This window comes from Chiloscyllium plagiosum, chromosome 42 (genome assembly GCF_004010195.1).
Source record: "Chiloscyllium plagiosum isolate BGI_BamShark_2017 chromosome 42, ASM401019v2, whole genome shotgun sequence".
NCBI lineage: Eukaryota > Metazoa > Chordata > Chondrichthyes > Orectolobiformes > Hemiscylliidae > Chiloscyllium > Chiloscyllium plagiosum.
In genome coordinates this window covers 1,058,254-1,082,033 of record NC_057751.1, presented here as the reverse complement: position 1 = coordinate 1,082,033, position 23,780 = coordinate 1,058,254, and the positions used below count along the sequence as shown (strand labels likewise).

The 23,780-nt window shown below is 46.3% G+C and overlaps 1 long non-coding RNA gene across 1 annotated transcript in view; it reads right to left on the bottom strand.

Annotated features, from left to right (window-relative positions):
- Window positions 1–1,187: 1,187 nt before the first annotated feature.
- The window catches only part of LOC122543222, a 203,169-nt gene continuing 180,576 nt past the window's right edge, over window positions 1,188–23,780 (bottom strand). Inside the window, exon 4 of the long non-coding RNA XR_006309964.1 lies at window positions 1,188–1,388. This is a non-coding gene — a long non-coding RNA (uncharacterized LOC122543222). The remainder of the gene's footprint in view (window positions 1,389–23,780) is intronic.

The window sequence follows — 23,780 nt, the reverse complement described above, 5'->3', positions numbered from 1 at the left end:
TCTCTCCACGCTTCAGGCTCTCTGCCTTTATTCCTGATTAAGGGCTTTTGCCTGAAACGTCGATTTCGCTGCTCCTTGGATGCTGCCTGAACTGCTGTGCTCTTCCAGCACCATTAATCCAGCATTGTACTCTCATCTCAACTATAATTAAGAAGAGACGAGTTGTTGATTCTGTCCTACTAATTCACACAATCACAAAAGAATGACTAAGATGACGAATTAAACACATTAACTTTAGTGACTGTAACAAGGTCAGCCCAGTAGAATTCTCATAGAATCTGAGTTCTCAGAGAATTGTGGGGCTGTTAACCAGGGAGCCCTGGCTGACAAACAGAAACAGGAATGTCAAACATCCTGTTCACTCTGAGAGCTGGCTCTGAGGGAGCTCGATCAGTGTCAAGGACTGTGCATGTATGAATAACGGGTGACTTAGTGACAGGATACTGGCCACTGTGGAGTTATTTCATTAACAATCAGGTTTTTTTTAAAAAGGTGTCTATCAACCATGTTTCATTCATAAACACAAACTATTAAACATAAACACACACTCTTACATACTCACACACTAACACAGACCCTCACTCAGATACAAGCTCTCTCTCATATGCACACACATACACCCCTCCAACACCCACACACACATCCTATCACAGGCTTATACCTATCACACTCACACACATACATAAACTCTCTCTGTCTCTCCTGTACGCACACACATACAAGTTTATGGGGTGAATCTGTATTTGCAGAATTACATTTTATTTTGCTCAAAAAATGCATAACCTACAGTCAATCCATGTAAGATACTATAAATCCCACTTTAGAAATAGAACCAGTCTGACTCAAGATGGGGACACAGACAGACTTTAATCTCACACCATTAATGCATTGTCTGAGCTGAGATGACACCTATTGTTAGAAAATCTGAAGTTATCTTGAGAATGTGATTTAAAAGGAGTTCTGGGACTTGCATATTAACAAACCAAAACTCGCAAAACCATTCTAAAAGATGAAAGACTTAATCTAAGTTTGTTTAATATATTTCATTCGTATGACACTATAACCTTTTGTGATAAATTCTATGTCTTATGATCCTGCTCCACAACCTCCTGATGAAGGAGCAGCGCTTCGAAAGCTAGTGCTTCCAAATACACCTGTTGGACTATAACCTGGTGTTGTGTGATTTTTAACGTTGTACATCCCAGTCCAATACTGGCTCCTCCAAATCATGTTCTCCAGGAAGTAACGGAAATGTTTTTGATGACAGTTTATCCTTTGACTGAGCATCAGGATTCACAATCTCTTTATCACTGCCTCCTGCTTTGCTCTGACATCCACCAAATTTTCTGTGCTTTGTGAGTCTTGTCAGGCCCCTCCTAGCTCACACCCTGCAATCAAGAAAGACAGTATATTAATGCAGTCACCCATCTTTCTTATCACACTCTGACACCATTTAATGTAAATGTCTGATAAAGTGTGGACAGTCACTCAGACATGCCTGTCCTTTGCAAAAGCCACCAGTGATCCTCGATGGGAAATCAATTGGTAGGCTTTTTCACAGACCTGACCTGTACACTGTCTAACACGGCACTATCTGTAACTCATTGCCTCTTCCAGAGGCCCAAGAACTTTCACTGTCATTTTAACCTGTTTAGTTCAGCCACCTCCAGTCAAGGGAAAAGGGAAGATTGACAATCAATGCCACATTTCCCAGTAATGGCGACAACCTAAGATTGCATCATGGGCAAATAGAAGCTTCTTGAATCAGTCATGTAAAGGACAGGGACAGGTTAAACTCAATTACACTCCCGGGTAGGAATGTGACTGCATGGTCAGCCAGTCCAGGAATACAGCTTACGACTGACACTCCGACAGTGCGATGGCACCCCCTTATCACTGACCATCTGACAATCCAGCAGTCCCTCAGCACTGATCCTCTGACAGTGCAGCACTCCATCAGTACATAGAACATAGAAAAGTACAGTTCAGAACAGGCCCTTTGGCCCATGATGTTGTGCTGAGACTTAATCCTAATATAAAATAGAGTAATTTAACCTACGCACCCCTCAACTCACTGCTATCCATGTGCATGTCCAACAGTTGCTTAAACGTCCCCAATGACTTCACTTCCACCACCTCAACTGGCAACGCATTCCATGCATTCACAACTCTCTGCATAAAGAGAGTATTGACTGTCTGACAGTGCAGTACTCCCTCAGTACTGACCCTCTGACAGTGCAGCACTCCCTCAGTACTGTCCCTCTGACAGTGCAGTACTCCCTCAGTACTGTCCCTCTGACAGTGCAGCACTTCAACAGTACTGTCCCTCTGACAACGAAGAGCTCCATCTCTCATTGTAAATTGTTCTCCCTCAACCACTATCAGTAAAGTAGATTATCTAGTCATTATCTGAGAGCTGATTCTGGAAGTTTTCTGTGCACAAATGCCCGCAATAAATTATAATGATGACTAAACTTCAAAACGTACACTGCCAGAAGGGGCTACAGGACAAAGATTCCTGATGAAGAGATTATCTTTGAAACATCAACTCTCCTGTTCCTCCGATGCTGCCTGACTGACTGTGCTTTTCCAGCACCATACTTCTTGACTACAAGACAGAGATGATCCACTTGAAACTTGTGATCATGGCCCTGGTCATTCATGGCCTTCATGGTCCAACAGCCAACATGTCTGTGTAGTGATCGCATTGGGCTGATATCTCAAGTGGATACACTTGATGGAAGCACAAGTTTGTCCCCCAAATTTTTTATTGCATGTTTCAGTATGTTTAATATTTATTTTATTATCTCAGGCATTGCTTGGAATGTGTGCTGGGCAGCATGATCACAAGTGATAACTTTTGCAGCACTGAGGGCTTGGTGTGCTGCTCACCAGCCAAGACATTTCAAAAGAATAATTCCAAAGTTTTCCAATGGCCTTCCCTTTCCTTTTGTAAAGTACGAGCCTTGAAACAACAGCAGGAAGTACTTCTGTCGCTTGGGGAGCTTTTCAATTTAAAAAAAAGTCTTGGGAAAGTCTGTGAGCTGGATATGTTTAAGCATCTGGCAGGAAATTAATTGTGAAAGAGTTTTCTTTGTACATTTACAGATGCTCTTGATTCCCTCCCACTCTGAGACAGCTTCAATCCTCAGAGCAGCATCAGAAGTCCCACCCACTAGATATCCAGCTCGTTGAGTGACAGTGAGAAACCCCAGTCACCCCAGGTTTTATTCAAGCCCTGCCCTCCCCTGGGATATCATGGGCTGGCAACGTTTCCTGTAACTGGGGAGGAGGACAGGAGGGAAGAGTTTGACAATGAGACAGTCGTTGTGCTGGGTCACTGCTCTGTCCCTCTGGGCTGGGAATTGGGGGTAGGTTTGAAGTTCTCAGAACACTCCCACCACCCAATCCCACAGGAAAGCTGGCTGCATCGGACTCAGTCATTGGAAAGCCATCTCACAGCGGTGGGAATGCTGTCCCCTCAGTGGGAAGTCATCTCATCCTTAGGAGCTACCAGACAGTCTCCGTCAGTCCCAGTAGAACCGGAGGTCAGTAGTGAACATTGCCAGGACCATAGGAAGAGGAGGGAGGAATGTAATGGTGTTCCCAAGAAGCTAGGTTGGACGTTTTCAGGGTGGGAAAGGTTCCTGGAACCTTGACAGGGTTGATAGGACCAGTTTCTATCATCCAGGCAGGCGGTGTGGAAGGTCTGGGCAGAGTAACATCGTGGGAGTACTTCCAGGAGAAAGAGAGGACTGCAGATGCTGGAGCTCAAAGTCGACAGTGTGGTGCTGGGACAGTAGGTCAGGCAGCATCCGAGGAGCAGGAGAATCGACGTTTGGGCATGAGCCTTCATCAGGAATAGGGGTACTTCTGTAGAGCATCAGTGCCCCCTTTCTTCCTGCCTTTATTCAGTGGCCTTTAAATACAGCCTCCCCACTCTTACCTGCCAGCTGCAATATAACACTGGCAGCATTTCATTGTGGTCACCTAACTTGTTAACAAGTGTAACTGTTTGTTAATGATCTGTTTTGAATACTGGCGTATGGGCTGTGCACTTCACTGCACACTTTGCTCGTGTGAGGGTGAACTTGGGAGTGAGCAGCAAGAGGGTGGGTGAGCAAGCCAACCTATTTCAGACAACCTTCCTGCTGGAAACACCACTGGGCATCACTGACTGAGCCAGCCCCAGTTGTCCTGGACAAGGTGGCAGAGTGGTCAACCACTTCATTTATTGTGATACAGGAACTCCTACAATGTCCTTAGGGGTTTTGATCCAGTGAACTGAAGGAACGATGATATGTTTCCAAGCTTGGAGGGGAACCTGCCGCTTCAGGTGTTCCCATGCAACTGTAGCCCTTGTCCATCTCAGTGCGAGAAGTTGTGTGTTTGGAAGCTGCTGTCAAAGGAGCTTTGATGAATTTCCGCAGTGCACTTTGTAGATACTGCGCACTGCTGCTACTGAGCGTCGGTGGTGGTGACAATGGATACTTATCGAAGTGCTGCCGATCTTTGTCCTGAATGGTGTCAAGCTTCTTGAGTATTGTTGGAGCTGCCCCCATCCAGTCAAGTGTGGGTATTCCATCATAATCCTAACGTGGGCGTTATAGATAGTGGACAGATACCTTTTGAATGCCCAGTTTTGGGTTGCTAGATTTGATTAAAATATATTGCAGTAATGCCACACAACACAATGGAAGATAACCTCAATGTGAAGGTGGGACTTTATCTCCACAAGAAATATGCAGTAGTCACTTCTCGTAATACCGTCATGGAGAGACATACATGTAGCAGACAGACTGGTGGGAATCAGGTCAAGTGTGCTTGGTGGTTGGTTGTTCCCTCACCATGTATGCTGACCCACTCTCGCAGTTATGTCCTTTAGGATTTGACCAGCTCAGTCAGTTGTGATGCTACCGAGCCACTCTCAGTGATGAACATTACAGCAACTATGAGTCAATCAATCAGGATGGCATCAAAGACTAAGGGGCATTGGTGAAGCAGATGGGCTTTTAATACAATTGACAATAGGTTAGATTTTTAGATTAGATTCCCTACAGTGTGGAAACAGGCCCTTCAGCCCAACAAGTCCACACCGACCCTCCGAAGAGAAACCCACCCCCCCCCCCATGTTTACCCCTGACTGATCCACCTCACACTAGTGGGCAATTTAGCCTGGCCAATTCACCTAACCTGCATGTCTTTGGACTGTGGGAGGAAAGCAGAGCACCTGGAGGAAGCCCACGCAGACACAGGGAGAATGTGCAAACTCCACACAGACAATTTCCCAAGGTTCATGGTTGCCATTCAGACTAGCTTTCGATTTAATAATTGAATTAAAATGTCACCATCTGCCTTGGATCTCTGGATTATTAGTTCAGTGGTATTATCACTTTTTCACTGCCTCCCCCCCACCCCACCCATCCAAGGTGCTTCGGACCCAGACAGCGATAGGTACAGCAGACAAAGGTGGAGCAATTAAAATCAGAGATGCTGAAGAGGTGAGAAAGAAAGAACTGCAGAGGTTTCAGAGGGTTTCAGAGACAGAAGACATTACAGAGGAGAAAGGATGAGATCAGGGAGAGATCCAGGAGCAGTGCAAATCGAATGGCTGGCCATGATGTGAGACCATTGCTGAAGGAACCATAGAAACGGTACTCTGTCCGGTTGTATGTGAATGGGATCCAAAGTACATGGGCACATGAATTAGGACTAGGGAGAGGGTGCTCAGCCCCTCCAGCCTGTTCCTCTGTTCATCCGTTCATGGCTGACCTCCTTGTTTATCAAGCATACATCTAACTCTGTCTTTTGAAGATCTAAAGACTCAGCTTCCGCTGCCTTTTGAGGAAGACAGTCAGTGAGGCCGTGATCACAGATGAAACCAGCACAGAGCAACAGAGGTGTCCTTGTGGGGAACTGACTCCTAGCCCCTCAGGATCCTTGCTGCTGCCAACCTTCACTGATGGGCTAGTCTCAGTCCTTGAATAAAAGACATGTCTGTTACATTTTCAGGTGGAGCACTGGGTCCCACATCCCATGGGCAGCCCTTCCTGACCTATTCACTGATAAATAAAAATGTGAGGGTAAGATGAGAAGGGGAGAAAGTGAGGACTGCAGATGCTGGAGATCAGAGCTGAAAATGTGTTGCTGGAAAAGCGCAGCAGGTCAGGCAGCATTCAGGGAACAGGAGAATCGACGTTTCGGGTATAAGCCCTTCTTCAGGAATGAGGAAAGTGTGTCCAGCAGGCTAAGATAAAAGGTAGGGAGGAGGGACTTGGGGGAGGGGCGTTGGAAATGCGATAGGTGGCAAGACGTCAAGGTGAGGGCCACAAGGGATGAACTCGGATTTCACCAGTTTCCTCATTTCCCCTCCCCCCACCTTGTCTCAGTCAAATCCATCGAACTCAGCACCGCCTTCCTAACCTGCAATCTTCTTCCCGACCTCTCCGCCCCCACCCTAGTCTGACCTATCACCCTCACTTTGACCTCTTGCCACCTATCGCATTTCCAACGCCCCTCCCCCAAGTCCCTCCTCCCTACCTTTTATCTTAGCCTGCTGGACACACTTTCCTCATTCCTGAAGAAGGGCTTATGCCCGAAACGTCGATTCTCCTGTTCCCTGGATGCTGCCTGACCTGCTGCGCTTTTCTAGCAACACAGTTTCAGCTAAGATGAGAAGGGGGATGGGGGTCGGTGCAAGGAATAGAAACTTGGCACCAACTCCTTGTTGACCCTCCAGTGGGATGCCCACCCAGCCTCTCGGGTCTGACAGAGTTAAAAGCAGCCCCATTTTACAAATGGTGACATGAACGTGAAGCACATCCCGACATGCTGAGTGGGCGAAAGTGTTACAGAAATGCAACTTCATTTCCTTCCTATTCCCAGGGATTCTCACTTCACAGAGAACCCAAATTCCTGCTGGCAAACATTACACCTAAGTGACAAGTTACACCCCATGAAGAACAGAAGGTCTCAATCTTCCCTGTGACATTTATATCTTTGATTGCAGGTTCAAAATACCTCCGTGGACAGAAAGCCCTGAAAATGCATAAGTCAGCAATGCAGAACATTTGAGGGACAAAAGTGAGGGAAATGGCCCAATATTTCTCCTTCTGTAAATGTGTTAATCTGAACAGAGGAAGCACATTTCAAATAACAGTTTATAAAATACTATTTCTTTCCCTTAACTGGGGGAAGCTGAGGCACTGATGAAAAGCAAATGTTCTGACATCAATCTTGTGTACAATTTATTGTCCAGCTGCAATTCCATAACACTTCATGCCGGGAATTTTTAATTGCCCCCTCCACACCCCTCGACCAGCCCTTAGCTATGTATAGAGAGATACTCACTTTGAAAAGAAGCCCACCCTGAGCACAAATATTTCAGCACAAACTCAAATTTTGGCTCAGCAATTTAAGGCAGAGACTAGCTGGAAGTGAAGTACACACTGGCTTCTATTTAGTCAGATGGAATTTCTTTTTGATCTAACTCATTGCACATTAAGGACAGAAAGAGAGAGAGAGAGACCATGGTTTAGAAGTTGCAGGGAGAAACGCAGATACAGAGGAGCTGGGTTTAAGGCCATTCAGCCCCTCTGCCCTGTTCTACCATTGAAGATCAAGTATGGTCATCCACCACCAAATTACTTTCCTGAGCTACCCTTCCATGTCATTCCTATCTAGAATTCTTTTGAGCTCTGTCTTGAAAACACAGGGAAGTTCTTTCCAAAGCAATTCCATCTACTGTCAATTTGCTTTTGGTGTGTTAAACTCAGGACGCCCAAAGAAGTAAATTTTTAGTTAATACCTTCATTTTGTTCGTTAAAATTAGAGACAATAAGTGTTATCTGGCTAATGTGATTAGGTGGCAATAGGGTGGGTTTACCTTTTGGGCCCCAACAGACTTCCACTGTACATTATGACTGGGCTTCTACAGCCAGCGGGGACACAGAATTACAAAGGTTCACTCACTATTGAGTGAAGAAATCCCACCTCACTTCGTATTTAAATGGACTGGCCCTTATTCTGAGACACCCATCTCTCCACAGTCAGAGGATACACCCTTGCTGCATGCAACCTGCCTGGCTCTTTAAGAACTTTTCAAGTTTCAATGAAATTACCTCCCATTCTTCTAAAACTAATGAATACAGGCCCAGTTTCCTCAATCTCTCCTCACAGTACAATCCCATGAATTAGTCTGGTGATCTTGTGAACCCCAGTTGCACTTCCTTTTTGTTAAGTATATCCTTCCTTCAGTAAGGTGACCAAAGCAGTACACAATACTCCCAGTGCAATCTTGCCAGGGTTCTGGACAATTGAAGCAAGACATCTTTGCTGAAATTCATGTATGACAAAAGCCATTATGTCACTTGTATTCCTAACAGTTTCTCCACCTGCACTTGATGTTTCCCACATACAAGAACACCGAGGTCCCGTTGTATATTAACACTTTGCAAACCCTCCCCATTTCTGAAATACCTGGAAGCTTTGTTCCTCCTGTCAAACATCACACTCAGTCACAACGTATTCCATTAGCCATTTTCTTTCCCCCTCACTCAGCCTGTCTAAATCCCCCTGGAGCATCTTTGCATCATCTTATAACAGGCATTACCACTTAGTCTATGTTATTCACAAATGTGAAAATATTACTTTTGGTGCAAAAATCGAAATCATTGATCCAGATTGTGAAAACTGTGGGTCCAGTTCCTGATCCTTGCAGTACCTCACCAGTCACAACCTGCTAACCTGGCAATGACCTATTCATTCAGAGATCATAGATTCTCTACAGTGTGGAAACAGGCCCTTCGGCCCAACAAGTCCACACTGACCCTCCGTAGAGTAACCCACCCAGACCCATTCCCCTCCCTTATTACTCGACATTTCCCCCTACCTAATGCACCTAACCTAAACATCCCTGGGCACAATGAGCAATTTAGCATGGTCAATTCACCTAACCTGCACATCTTTGGACTGCAGGAGGAAACGCATGCAGACACAGGGAGAATGTGCAAATGCTGTACAGCCCAAGGTGGGAATTGAACCCAGGTCCCTGGTGCTGTGAGGCAGCAATGCTAACCACTGAGCCACCATGTCACCCATTCCTACTCAATATTCTTCCTCTCAACCAATACTCACTCAATGTAAGTATTTGAGCAAATATTCCAGGTGCTATCATTTTGTTTACAAACCTCCAAGGTGGGAACTTGCCAAAAGCTTTCCCAAAATACAAACACACCACATCGATTGATTTGTCCATATTGACATATTTGGAAAGGCAAGGACTGATTAGGGATAGTCAACATGGCTTTGTGCGTAGGAAATCATGTCTCACAAACTTGATTGAATTATTTTGAAGAAGTAACAAGAGGATTGATGAGGGCAGAGCAGTAGATGTGACCTACATGGACTTCAGTCATGCATTTGATAAAGTTCCCCGTGGGAGACTGGTTAACAAGGTTAGAGCTCACGGAATACAGGGAGAACTAACCATTTGGATACAAAACTAACTCAAAGGTAGAAGACAGAGGGTGGTGGTGGAGGGTCATTTTTCAGACTGGAGACCTGTGACCAGTGGAGTGCCACAAGGATTGGTGCTGAGCCCATTGCTTTTCATCATTTATATAAATGATTTGGATGTGAGCTAAGAGGTATAGTCAGTAAATTTGCAGATGACACCAAAATTGGAGGTGTCGTGGACAGCGAAGAAGGTTACCTCAGATTACAACAGGATCTTGACCAGATGGGCCAAAGGGCTGAGAAATGGCAGATGGAATTTAATTCAGATAAATGCGAGGTACTACATTTTGGGAAAGTGAATCTTAGCAGGACTTATACCCTTCATGGTACGGCCCTAGGGAGTGTTGCTGAACAAAGAGACCTTGGAGTGCAGGTTCATAGCTCCTTGAAAGTACAGTTGCAGGTAGATAGGATAGTGAAGAAGGTGTTTGGTATGCTTTCCTTTATTGGTCAGAGTATTGAGTACAGGAGTTGGGAGGTCAGGTTGCGTCTGTACAGGACATTGGTTAGGCCACTGTTGGAATATTGCGTGCAATTCTGGTCTCCTTCCTATCGGGAAGATGTTGTGAAACTTGAAAGGGTTCAGAAAAGATTTACAAGGATATTGCCAGGGCTGGAGGATTTGAGCTATAGGGAGAGGCTGAACAGGCTGGGGCTGTTTTCCCTGGAACGCGGGGAGGCTGAGGGGTGATCTTATAAAGGTTTATAAAATCATAAGGGGCATTGATAGGATAAACAGACAAAGTCTCTTCCCTGGAGTAGGGGAGGCCAGAACTAGAGGGCATAGACAATAGACAATAGGTGCAGGAGTAGGCCATTCTGCCCTTCGAGCCTGCACCACCATTCAATATGATCATGGCTGATCATCCTCAATCAGTATCCTGTTCCTGCCTTATCCCCATAACCCTTGATTCCACTATCCTTAAGAGCTCTGTCCAACTCTTTCTTAAATGAATCCAGAGAGTGGGCCTCCACTGCCCTCTGGGGCAGAGCATTCCACACAGCCACCACTCTCTGGGTGAAGAAGTTTCTCCTCATCTCTGTCTTAAATGGCTTATCCCTTATTTTTAAGCTGTGTCCTCTGGTTCGGCACTCACCCATCAGCAGAAACGTGTTTTCTGCCTCCAGAGTGTCCAATCCTTTAATAATCTTATACGTCTCAATCAGATCCCCTCTCAGTCTTCTAAACTCAAGGGTATACAAACCCAGTCGCTCCAATCTTTCAGTGTAAGACAGTTCCGCCAATCCGGGAATTGACCTCATGAACCTACGCTGCACTCCCTCAATAGCCAGATTGTCTTTCCTCAAATTTGGAGACCAAAACTGCGCACAATATTCCGAGTGCGGTCTCACCAGGGCCCTGTACAGCTGCAGAAGAACCTCTTTGCTTCTGTACTCAATCCCTCCATTTCACCCTGCCACCCAGCTTTGTGTCATCAGCAAATTTGCAAATATTACTTTTAATACCTTCAGCTACATCATTAATGTACACTGTAAAAAGCTGAGATCCCAGTACTGATCCCTGCGGTACCCCACTGGTCACTGCCTGCCATTCCGAAAGGGAGCCGTTTATCACTACTCTTTGCATAGGTTTAGGGTGAGTGGGGAAAGATATAAAAGAGACCTAAGGGGCAACTTTTTCACCTAAGGGTGGTACATGTATGGAATGAGCTGCCAGAGGAAGTGGTGGAGGCTGGTGCAATTACAACATTTATGAGGCATTTGGATGGGTATATGAATAGGAAGGGTTTGGAGGGATATGGGCCGGGTGCTGGCAGGTGGGACTAGATTGGGTTGGGATATTTGGTCGGCATGGACGGGTTGGACCGAAGGGTCTGTTTCTGTGCTGGACATCTCTATGACTCTCTGACCCTATTGGCAACATTTGCAGAAGACTCCAACAGGTTTTGTGATTTCCCGTTTGTGATTCCGCACAATCAGGTCATTATTATCTCAGTGCCCAGTTATCACACCCTTTTGAATAGATTCTGGTATTTTCACCATTGCTGACATCGGGCTAACAGTGGGGTTACATTTGCAAATTTCCACTCTGTAAGGCTGACGAGCAGATGGAATTGGCAGGCTGGAGATTTAGATCAGAACAAGTGAGCTTACGTTTAAAATGAAAATGATTTTTAATAAACCTGAAAACAACAGATATTGGGGTACATGGAGAGCACAATGGTGTGACAGAGGTCAGGCTGAATGGCAGAGAAGACGCGATGTATTCAGGGGGTACATTTGGGCATTCTGAGCTGATTTCAGAAAGCACCTCTAAACAAAAGAGAATTGAAAGCTGGAACCGTCTCCCTCAGGCATCTGGTGAGTTTGGGGTTCATTTCAAAACATTTCAAAACTGGGACTGACAGATTTTTAAGAGAGGAAAGGCTTTCGTACAAAAGCATAGCATCGAACAGCTCAAAGTGATTTCCGGTCAATTAAATATGTGTTAAAATGTTGTCCCTATTACAGAGTCAATTTTTACACTGCAGTAACCAACCAAGTAAGCTGCCTCGTTGCTTTCAGGATTAATGTTGATCAGGACATGAGGGAGAATTCCTCGGTATTCTCGCAGCATATAGATTTTACAATAACCTGAGAGGTTAGACAGGGCATCATGTTAATGTGCAATCTGAGAGACAGCATCTCTGACAGTGCAGCACGCACTCTGGACTGCAGTAGGTTTGGGGCTCAGTCTCTCACGTTAGAGTTGAACCCAGAGGAAAGGATGCTACCCTCTGATTCCTTTTGTCACAAAAAGAGAATGTGATAGTCTAACAACTTCACTTGCAGCATTAGTGGCTCCACAACAAGTTTCTGAGTGTCCACTTGTCCAGAGCAGAGACAAACCTACGTACTCTCCTCGCCAGATGATTGTAATCAGTTTCTCGCTGGTCTCCATTTTCCATCTTCGGTAACTTACAGCTGATGAGAAACTCTCACACTCTACCTCCCATCACATCCATTTATTTAATCTCCATGTGCTCACACTGACCCATTTTGGGACCTAGTCCAGTGACAGCTCAATTTCAAAGTTCTCCAACTTGTTTTAAAGTCTGTCCATTGCCTCCCCATTTCACTACAACAACCTCCCCCAGCCCAACAACCCTTCAAAACCTCTGTGACTCTCCAATTCTGACCTCTGAACAGTTTTCTGATTTTAATTGCTCCACTTTAGTGGCCGTGCTTTTAATGGCTAAGCTCTCGAAGACCCTCCCACAACCACTCATTGTTCTGACCTGTCTGAAAATACTATTTAGAAATGATCCCATTTACCAATCAGGGCTAATACCACTTTAATATCTTGCTCAGTGTTAGGGTTTTTATCGAATAATACTGGTGTGTCACATAGAAGTTTTATAATGTTACCGGTGCAATGTAAATGTAAGTTTTTGTTGTTGCTAATGAAGACCTGAGGAGATTCTGCTGAGGCTCCAGAAACAGCCCAATCGTTTAGCTCGCGGGACACAACATGAACTGCTGCTCAGGGGACAGGCCCGGACTAAGATGGAAACTCAGAGCTTCTTGCATCAGCTCAATAGTCAGGTTATTGAGAGGTCAGCTGGAGATCTGGCTGGAGCCCTTGTGCTGTCGGTCACCCACTGGGCCTGAGCATGACTGATGTACGGCCTATCACAAGCCAAATAACTGGCTGTTTTTTTCAAGCTGAGGAGGGTCGATGGTCTGGAATTCCTTCAACGTTTTTGAGTTGCAGCTCAATGTACCTTTGACATTAACACAGTTATATGCATATAGCCATGTAATAGCACAGATTGACTACTGCATGTTCATTTATGTCCTTTCAGACAGTTTTGCATTTATGTAGTGCCTTACATAGTGTTGCACTGGGAGTGTGACTATCGGTCATGAGTTCAAAATTGAGTTGGAGAGTCATCGAGTCATACAGCACGGAAACAGACCCTTTGGTCTAACTCGTCTGTGCCGACCAGATATCCTAAATTAATCAAGTCTCCTTTGCCAGCATTTGCCCCATATCCCTCTAAACCCTTCATATTTATATACCCAACCTTTTACAAGATGCCTTGTAAATCTTTTTTTGCACACTTTCCCGTTTAATAATGGCCTTCCTACAGCAGGGCAACCAAATGTGGCCTGACCAATGTTTTGTATAGATGTAACATAGAACATAGAATGTTGTGATATCCCACCTCCTTGACTCATTGATCTGACCGATGAAGGCAAGCATGTCAAATGCCTTCTTCACCCCTAGGTCTCTCTGTTTGGTAATATGTGAGATTGGAGTTTGTAAATATTATAACATTGCTGACGGGTCAAAGTCTCACTGCCGTCAACAGGGCACAAGTCAGGAGTGTGGTGGAATACTCCCCACTTGCCTGGATGGGCGCAGCTCCAACAACACCCAAGAAGCTTGACACCATCCTGGGCAAAGCAGTCCACTTGATTGGTACCCTCGCCATGAATGTCCATTCCCTCCACCACTGATGTTCAGCAGCAGCAGTCTGTGTCATCTACAACATGCACTCCAGAAATTCACCATTCCTTAGATTGTGGCTTCCAAACCCACAGCCAGTATCACCTAGAAGGACGAGGGCAGCAGATATACGGGAACACCACGCACTAGCCCTAACCCTCCCAGTCATTCACCATCCGCACGTGTAAATATGTTGCCGTTCTTTCAGCATTGCTTGGTCAACGTCCTGGAATTCCTTCCCAGGTGTCACTACGGGCTGATCGACATAATTGGGTTCAAAGGTCAGTAGGAATGGGTAACAAACGCTGGTCCAGACAGGCAGTGACATCACCATCTTCTGAGTCAATAAAAAAGAAATTCATGTGGAACATACACATCGGCACAGTCAACAGTTGGTGAGTGGTTTGTTGATGCCATGTAATTTCAAAATGATTGTGCAACATTAACTTGTCAGCTTTTTCTATATTTACATGTCCAAGTGTCAGGAGAACAATCATTGCGAGTTTTCCTTTTTTCCAGCTCAGGCATTGTTGTTTTGGTGATAGTGATGAGGGGGGGTTTAGTTTCGGCTGGGTACAGGCAGGTGGAGCCAAATGGATCTACTTCCTTGTATCTTGTCTTTCACATCCTGCTGTTCCAGTTTTCTGCTGTGTTGACTGAATGGACATTTCAGCTCAGCTTTGGCAGCCAATGGGGTAGGAACTAACCTCCTCATGTGCGAGCTGGTCACCCCTCGATTTAACTGTGCATATCTGTCTGCACGTTTGGTATACATTCTCTGTCAGTACGTCTGACTAATCCCAGCTCTCAAATCACATCACTGTCCCAGCCCACATGCTTCTGGAAGGTTCAGTCATGCTTTTGTCACCTCATAACAAATGTATAGCATATATCTGACTGGGTTAGCCTCGCACCATCTACACTTTGTAAACATGAGCTCACAGTAAAACTTGACACCAGTAGAACTAACAAGTAACCCAAGAGGAAGATATCAGCAGAGATTATTTAAAGTCTAGCCAAAGGGTGGCTTTGGAGGAGGATCTTAAAAGAGAAGAGAGGGGAGATTTATGACAGAAAATGACAGACCAAAGCAAATCATAGATGTACAACAGAGAAGAATCAGCAGAATCCACAGGTTTGTCAGAGTTTAAAGGTTGGGTTATAGACACAGGAAGGGGTGAAATCACTGAGGCATTAACACAAGAATTAAGAAGAGGCATTAAAACACTCCTGCTCAATGTTTCCTGCTCTGATGAGGTTACACAGGTCAAGATGACCATGATGGAGATGATACAGGCAGGCTCTTGATGTGTGAGCCTTGAATGACCCCAACCCACCACCTCCCTCCAAACAACCCACACGTAACAATCAATCAAGCCAGGTGCAAAGGACAATTCTGTTGCTAATCCATCGTGACTGTTTAACCTGAGCAAGTGCACTGACAGTGACCCCAAGCCCAAGCTAAAACAGGTCAACTCGCATTTTGGCCTTAGCCCATGCTCAGCAGGGGAAGCAAGCTTTGATTTTGTTGTAATTTAAGAACACTGATTAATCATGCTCTTGACTGAATGGATGCATAACTGGCTGTCACACTCGCAGAGTCCAAAGGGTGCCCTTTGATCTGATGGATGGGGGGTGGCCTTTGATGTGTCTGATGGATTACTTGTTGCCTTGGCAGACAGGTGTTTTTCTTTTCTCTTGAACACCGCTCCCCTTTGAACCTTGTTACCTACTGCAGTCAAAACTCGGTGCAGAATTGGGCCTTGCACAAGAAACTTCAAATTCCAATCAAATAGACTGAGCTCCAAACAAAGACACCAGGCACCGAGAGGAAGCAGTCAGCCCAGGGGAAAAGGATCGGAAGGCATTCTGAATGAAATGTAGAGAAGCTGCACTTCCCTCAGGAATCCCATCCATCTGACTTCTCAGTGTTAACATCAAAAACATTGGAGGAAATGTGCAGCCTTTTTTGACTTACAGAGAGGAAAGGGAACAGAGTGCAGTGAGCATTAAACATTTTTAAAATTCTTTAATAGGATGAGGGCAACACACGACAGGCCAACATTTATTTTCCATTCCGAAGTTCAGAATCAACAATATTTCTGTGGGTCTGGAGTCACACGTCGGCCAGACCAGGTAAGGATGACAATTTCCTTCACTAAACGGCATTAGTAAACCAGATGGCTTTTTCTCAACAATCGACAATGTATTCAGAGCCATCATTCGACAGTTAATGCCAGAACTTTTTTATGAGATTCAAATTCCATCATCCCCATGACAGAATTTAAACCTGAGCCCCTGGATCATTCCCTGGGTTACTGGATTAACACCTGCTCATAATCCCTGGGTGAGCCCCTGCTTTCAGACCGGTGATGGTTAATATAGACCACCAAACCGAGAAGCCAGACTGAAGTCGTCTTTAAACTGCAGCTGCGGGATTGTTTGGTATGACCTCAAAGAGCAAGTAGACCTTGGTTTAACAGAGAAATGGTATGACCAGCAGTGCAGCACTCCCTCAGTATTAACCACCCGAGAGGACAGCACTCCCTCAACACTGACCCTCTGACAGTGCAGCACTCCCTCAGCACTGACCCTCTGACAGTGAGGCACTCCCTCAGTATTAACCACCCGAAAGTACAACACTTCCTCAGTACTGACCCTCTGACAGTGCAGCACTCACTCAGTATTAACCACCCGAGAGGACAGCACTCCCTCAGCACTGACCCTCTGACAGTGCAGCACTCCCTCAGCACTGACCCGCCGACAGTGCAGCACTCACTCAGTATTAACCATCCGAAAGTACAGCACTCCCTCAGCACTGACCCTCCGACAGTGCAGCCCTCCCTCAGCACTGACCCACTGACAGTGCAGCACTCCCTCAGCACTGACCCTCTGACAGTGCAGCACTCCCTCAGCACTGACCCGCCGACAGTGCAGCACTCACTCAGTATTAACCATCCGAAAGTACAGCACTCCCTCAGCACTGACCCTCTGACAGTGCAGCACTCCCTCAGCACTGACCCTCCGACAGTGCAGCACTCACTCAGTATTAACCATCCGAAAGTACAGCACTCCCTCAACACTGAACCTCCGACAGTGCAGCATTCCCTCAGTACTGACCCTCTGACAGTACAACACTCCCTCAGCACTGACCCTCTGATAGTACAACACTCCCTCAACACTGAACCTCTGATAGGACAACACTCCCTCAGTACTGACCCTCTGATCATACAACACTCCCTAAACACTGACCCTCTGATAGGACAACACTCTGTCAGTACTGACCCTCTGACAGTACAACACTCCCTCAGTACTCACCCTCTGATAGTGTAACACTCCCTCAGTACTGACCCTCTGAGAGGATAAAACTCCCTAAACACTGACCCTCTGATAATACAACATTCCCTCAGCATTGACCCTCTGATAGTACAACACTCCCTCAGCACTGACCCTCTGAGAGGACAACACTCCCTCAGTACTGACCCTCTGAGATTACAATACTCCTTCAGCACTGACCCTCTGATAGGACAACACTCCCTCAGCACTGACACTCTGAGAGAACAACCCTCCCTCAGCACTGACACTCTGATAATACAACACTCCCTCAGCACTGACCCTCTGATAGGACAACACTCCCTCAGCACTGACCCTCTGATAGGACAACACTCTCTCAGTACTGACCCTCTGATAGGACAACACTCCCTCAGTACTGACCCTCTGAGGGTACAACACTCCCTCAGTACTGACCCTCTGATAGTATAACACTCCCTCAACACTGACCATCTGATAGGACAACACTCCCTCAGTACTGACCCTCTGAGGGTTCAACACTCCCTCAGCACTGACCCTCTGATAGGACAACACTCCCTCAACACTGACCCTCTGACGGTATAACACTTCCTCAGCACTGACACTCTGAGAGAACAACACACCCTCAGCACTGACCCTCTGATAGGACAACACTCCCTCAACACTGATCCTCTCATAGGACAACACTCCCTAAACACTGACCCTCTGACAGTATAACACTCCCTCAGTACTGACCCTCTGAGGGTACAACACTCCCTCAGTACTGACCCTCTGATAGTGTAACACTCGCTCAGCCCTGACCCTCTGATAGGACAACAGTCCCTCAACATTGACCCTCTGACAGGACAACACTCTCTCAGCACTGACCCTCTGATAGTGTAACACTTGCTTAGCACTGATCCTCTGAGAGTACAACACTCCTGCAGCGCTGACCCTCTGATAGGACAACACTCCCTCAGCACTGACCCTCTGATCGTACATAACTCCTTCAACACTGACCCTCTGATAGCACAATACTCCCGCAGCGCGGATCCTCTGATAGGACAACACTCCCTCAGCATTGACCCTCTGATAGGACAACAGGCCTTCAGCACTGACCCTCTGACAGGACAACACTCCCTCAGCACTGACCCTCTGATAGGACAACAGTCCCTCAGCATTGACCCTCTGATAGTACAACACTCCCTCAGCACTGACCCTCTGAGAGGACAATACTCCCTCAGCACTGACCCTCTGACAGGACAACACTCCCTCAGCACTGACCCTCTGATAGGACAACACTCTCTCAGCACTGACCCTTTGATAGGACAACACTCCCTCAGCACTGACCCTCTGATAGGACAACACTCCCTCAGCATTGACCCTCTGATAGGACAACAGGACTTCAGCACTGACCCTCTGATAGTACAAGACTCCCTCAGTACTGACCCTCTGAGAGGACAACACTCCCTCAGCACTAACCCTCTGATAGTACAACACTCCCTCAGTACTGACCCTCTGATAGTATAACACTCCCTCAGTACTGACCCTCTGAGGGTTCAACACTCCCTCAGTACTGACCCTCTGATAGGACAACACTCCCTCAAGTACTGACCCTCTGAGAGTACGACACTCCCTCAGCACTGACCCTCTGATAGTATAACACTCCCTCAGCACCGACACTCTGAGCGTACAACACTCCCTCAGCACTGACCCTCTTATCGTACAACATTCCCTCAGCACTGACCCTCTGATAGTATAACACTCCCTCAGCACTGACCCTCTGATCATACAACATTCCCTCAGCACTGACCCTCTGATAGGACAACACTCCCTCAGCACTGACCCTCTGATCATACAACATTCCCTCAGCACTGACCCTCTGATAGGACAACACTCCCTCAGCACTGACCCTCTGAGAGTACAACACTCCCTCAGCACTGACCCTCTGATAGTATAACACTCCCTCAGTACTGACCCTCTGAGGGTTCAACACTCCCTCAGTACTGACCCTCTGATAGGACAACACTCCCACAGCACCGACACTCTGAGAGTACAACACTCCCTCAGCACTGACCCTCTTATCGTACAACACTCCCTCAGCACTGACCCTCTGATAGTATAACACTCCCTCAGTACTGACCCTCTGAGGGTTCAACACTCCCTCAACACTGACCATCTGATAGGACAACACTCCCTCAGTACTGACCCTCTGATAGGACAACACTCCCTCAGCACTGACCCTCTGATAGTACAACACTCCCTCAGTACTGACCCTCTGAGGGTTCAACACTCCCTCAGTACTTACCCTCTGAGGGTTCAACACTCCCTCAGTACTGACCCTCTGATAGGACAACACTCCCTCAGTACTGACCCTCTGACAGTGCAGTGACATCCAAGGTGTGAACGATCAGTGGGAATGGGAGAGTGGGTATCTCTAACCAATTGCAATCACCTCCAAACTGCATTCACATATCGCCATCCCAGCTATCATCTGCCCCCTCCATCCACACTGCCAACCCCACCCCCATCACCCCTCCCTCCATTTATTTAGAGTCGTTGAGTTGTACAGCACGGAAACAATCTTCAGTCCAACCTGACCATGCCGCCCAGATATTCCAACCCAATCTAATTCCACTTGCCAGCACTTGTCCATATCCCTCCAAACCCTTCCTGTTCATATCCCCATCCAGATGCCTTATAAATGTTGTCATTGTACCAGCCTCCACCACTTCATCTGGCAGCTCATTCCATATACGCACCACCCTCTGTGTGAAAATGTAGCCCTTTAGGTCTCTTTTATATCGTTCCCCTCTCACCCTAAACCAATGCCCTCTAGTTGTGGACTCCCCTACTCCAGGGAAGAGACTTTGTCCATTTATCCTATCCTTGCCCCTGATGATTTTATAGACTTCTATAAGGTTTCCCTCCAATGCTCCAAGGAAAACAGCCCCAGCCTATTCAATCTCTCTGTGTCGCTCAAATTCTCCAACTCTGGCAAGATCCTTGTAAATCTTTTCTGAACACTTTCAAGTTTCAGATCATCCTTCCGTTATCATGCAATATTCCAACCCTGGCCTAACCAATGTCCTGTACAGCTGCAACATGACCTCCCAACTTCTGTAGGAGAAAGTGAGGTCTGCAGATGCTGGAGATCAGAGCTTATGCCCGAAACGTCGATTCTCCTGTTCCCTGGATGCTGCCTGACCTGCTGCGCTTTTCCAGCAACACATTTCCAGCTCCCAACTCCTGTACTCAATACTCTGACCAATAAAGGAAAGCATACCAAAGCCTTCCTCACTATTCTATCTACCTGCGACTCCACTTTCAAGGAGCTATGAACTTGCGCTCCAAGGTCTCTTTGTTCAGTAACACTCCCTAGGACCTTACCATTAAGTGTATAAATCCTGCCCTGATTTGCCTTTTCAAAATGCAGCACCTCACACTTATCCAAATTAAACTCCATCTGCCACTTCTCAGCCCATTGGCCCATCTGATCAAGATCCCGTTTCTGAGGTAACCCCCTTCGCTGTCCACTACACCTCCAAGTTTGGTGTCATCTGCAAACTTACTAACTATACCTCTTATGCTCACATCCAAATCATTTATATAACTGACGAAAGTAGAGGACCCAGCACCTATCCTTGTGGTACTCCACTGGGCACAGGCCTCCAGTTTGAAAAACATCCCTCCAGCGTCACCCTCTGTCTTCTACTTTTGAGCCAGTTCTGTATCCAAATGGCTAGTTCTTCCTGTATTCCATGAGATCTAACCTTACTAACCAGTCTCCCATGGGGAACCTTGTCGAACACCTTACTGAAGTCCATACAGATCACACCTACCACTATGCCCTCAGCAATCCTCTTTGTTACTTCTTTTCTCAGCCACATTCCCCCTCCCTAGTCCTGATAAATTGTCCCAACCTAAATGGTGACTCTCTCGCTCCTCTGATGCTGTTTGACCTGCTGCGCTTTCTGCACATTTTTATTGACTCCCCCATGTGATCTAACTTTGCTCAGTTTCTGACAACCGGAAGTGGCAGGTACAAATCGCTGTAAATGCTGGAGAAAAGATCACAGAAGTGCTTCACAGGAGACTCCCAAGCACTGAGGATGTCACCTAGACAGGGGACGAAACGTCTGCAACACAAATTCCCAGCTCGGCGAACAGAACCACAACAACGAGCACCCGAGCTATAAATCTTCGCACAAACGTTGAGCAAGCTGCAGTATCTGATGACAATTCCTGCACCAGTGGTTATCTGTTCTGTAAGATCATAGTGGATCTGTTTGGGTTCCACATTCCCATGCTAACCGCATCCTCATTCTCCACACTGTTTACAGACTTGCTGGTCTCACTTATAGACACTGCTCCAACTGAACCGTCACTGAATCTTCCATTGCCAACAGCCTGGCATTATCATTGAACAGAAATTGAAGTGGACCAGATGTATAGGTACTGTGGTACAAGAGCTAGTCAGAGGCTGGGAATCCTGCAGTGAGTAACTCTAATCTTGACTCCACAAAACCTGTACATCCAAAATGCCCAAGTCAGAGATGTAATCAAATATTCTGCACTTGGCTGGGTGAGTGCAGCACCAAGTGGAAAGCTCAGCACCACACCAGACAAAGCTGCCACATTTATTCCTTGCACCTGCAGCATCCTGTGGCATTAACTCAAGTCGGGTCCTTGGTCAGACACCCCAAACCCAAAACCTCTGCCATCTCGAAGGGCAATAGCAGCAGGTACACGGGAACACCACCACCTGCAGGTTCCCCTCCAAGCCATACACCAGGCTGGATTGGAAATATATCGCCGTTGTCTCAGTGTCACTGGGCTAAAATGTGAGAACTCTGTCCCTGAAATTATTGTGTGAATACCTTCACCATATGGGTTGCAGTAATTCAAGTAGGCAAGTCACCACCAGTTTCTCAAGGGAAATTAGGGATGTTCAAAAATTGCTGGGCCAGCCAGCAAGGCTTACAACCGGAGAACGAACAAAATAATCAACTTAATGAATTACTTCAGTCTAATGAACTCATTCCAGATATGGTTTATATTACACAGGTGTGCAAAGAATTCATGTCCCATATTTGACAGGCTGCAAATCATCTCTTGTATTGTTTGAACACTACCTGCTGTGGATAATTGGATTTCTTGTTCGGAATTTCTTCCAATAATTAAAAAGTTTCATGAGGTGCTTGACAAGTCTGGGTAAGAGAGCATCGCAGTTTCCAAGATTACAATCACGGTTAGACTTTGAACATCCTTCATTCTGTCAGGAACTTTGTCAAGTCTTGAGGTTGTGAGTCATGCTACAGAAACGCACATTCTTCCCTCTCAACCCACTTTCTATCAGTTGTAAGAGATAATACAGACAAGTGAGGTAAATGTACATAATCGAGCAATAACAGCCAGCATAGTCACTTGAACTAAGTGACTATTTTTACACAGGGTAATGTATCCATTATTTTTGCACCAGGTACATTCCACCTCCCACACTGGGCCATGACTAGGAGGTAATGGAGATCCCATGAGAACATTGTTGTTGGTGTCACAAGAGTTATGAGAGTACAGTGCACTGCTGAATGACTGGGAGTCTGATCCTGTGGAACAAACACAGCAGCTATGGTGCAACAGTGAAGGGAATGGGGCAAGCCAAACATCAATAGTGTTGCTGGTGTTCAGGTTCTTGAATGCTTTGTGGTTGCTCCAACTCAGGGGAATACTGAATATTCTATCACAATGCTACCTTCCCTTTTGAAGATGTGGAGGAAGAGGGGCTTCCCTCACTGGTGACCACCCTGAGGTTTTGGGGAACTCAGTGACAATGAAACTTTTGAAGTTTTAACGGAAAGGGACTGAGCTTTCTCTTCTTGCATATGGCCCATATGTAATTTGAATGTTATCAGAGCTAAATGCCATTCACAGAGGGCTGGAAGCTGACATCGAATATTTCACTCCAGAAGAAGCTGTGAATGGAGTTGAATGCTGTGTAATCGGAGAATCCCTACAGTGTGGAAGCAGGCCATGTGGCCCATTAAGTCCACACCAACCCTCCAAACAGAATTCCACCCAGACCCACCCTACTATCCTATCCCTGTAACCCTGCATTTCCCATGGCCAAACCATGGAACCTGCACATCTTTGGACTGTGGGAGGAAACTGGAGCACCTGGAGGAAACCCATGCAGACACAGACAGTCACCCGAGGTGGAATTGAACTTGGGTCCCTGACGCTGTGAGGCAGCAATGCTAACCACTGAGCCACCGCACCACCCTTTGGTTCATTAGTGAATGGCCTCACTCTTGGTCTGATGACAGAGAGAACGTGGTGAGGTCCTGCGTAATGGTTGGACTACCAAGACATTTCTACGCAAATTAGACAGTGAATTTTATGGAAATGTGATGACTAGTTTGACAATTGTGGTTACATCTGCTGTTTATGAGGGTAAGATTGGCAGTGGGTGTGGAATGTAGGGAGAGATAGCTACCCATAAACATTTACAATCATAAAATCCCGA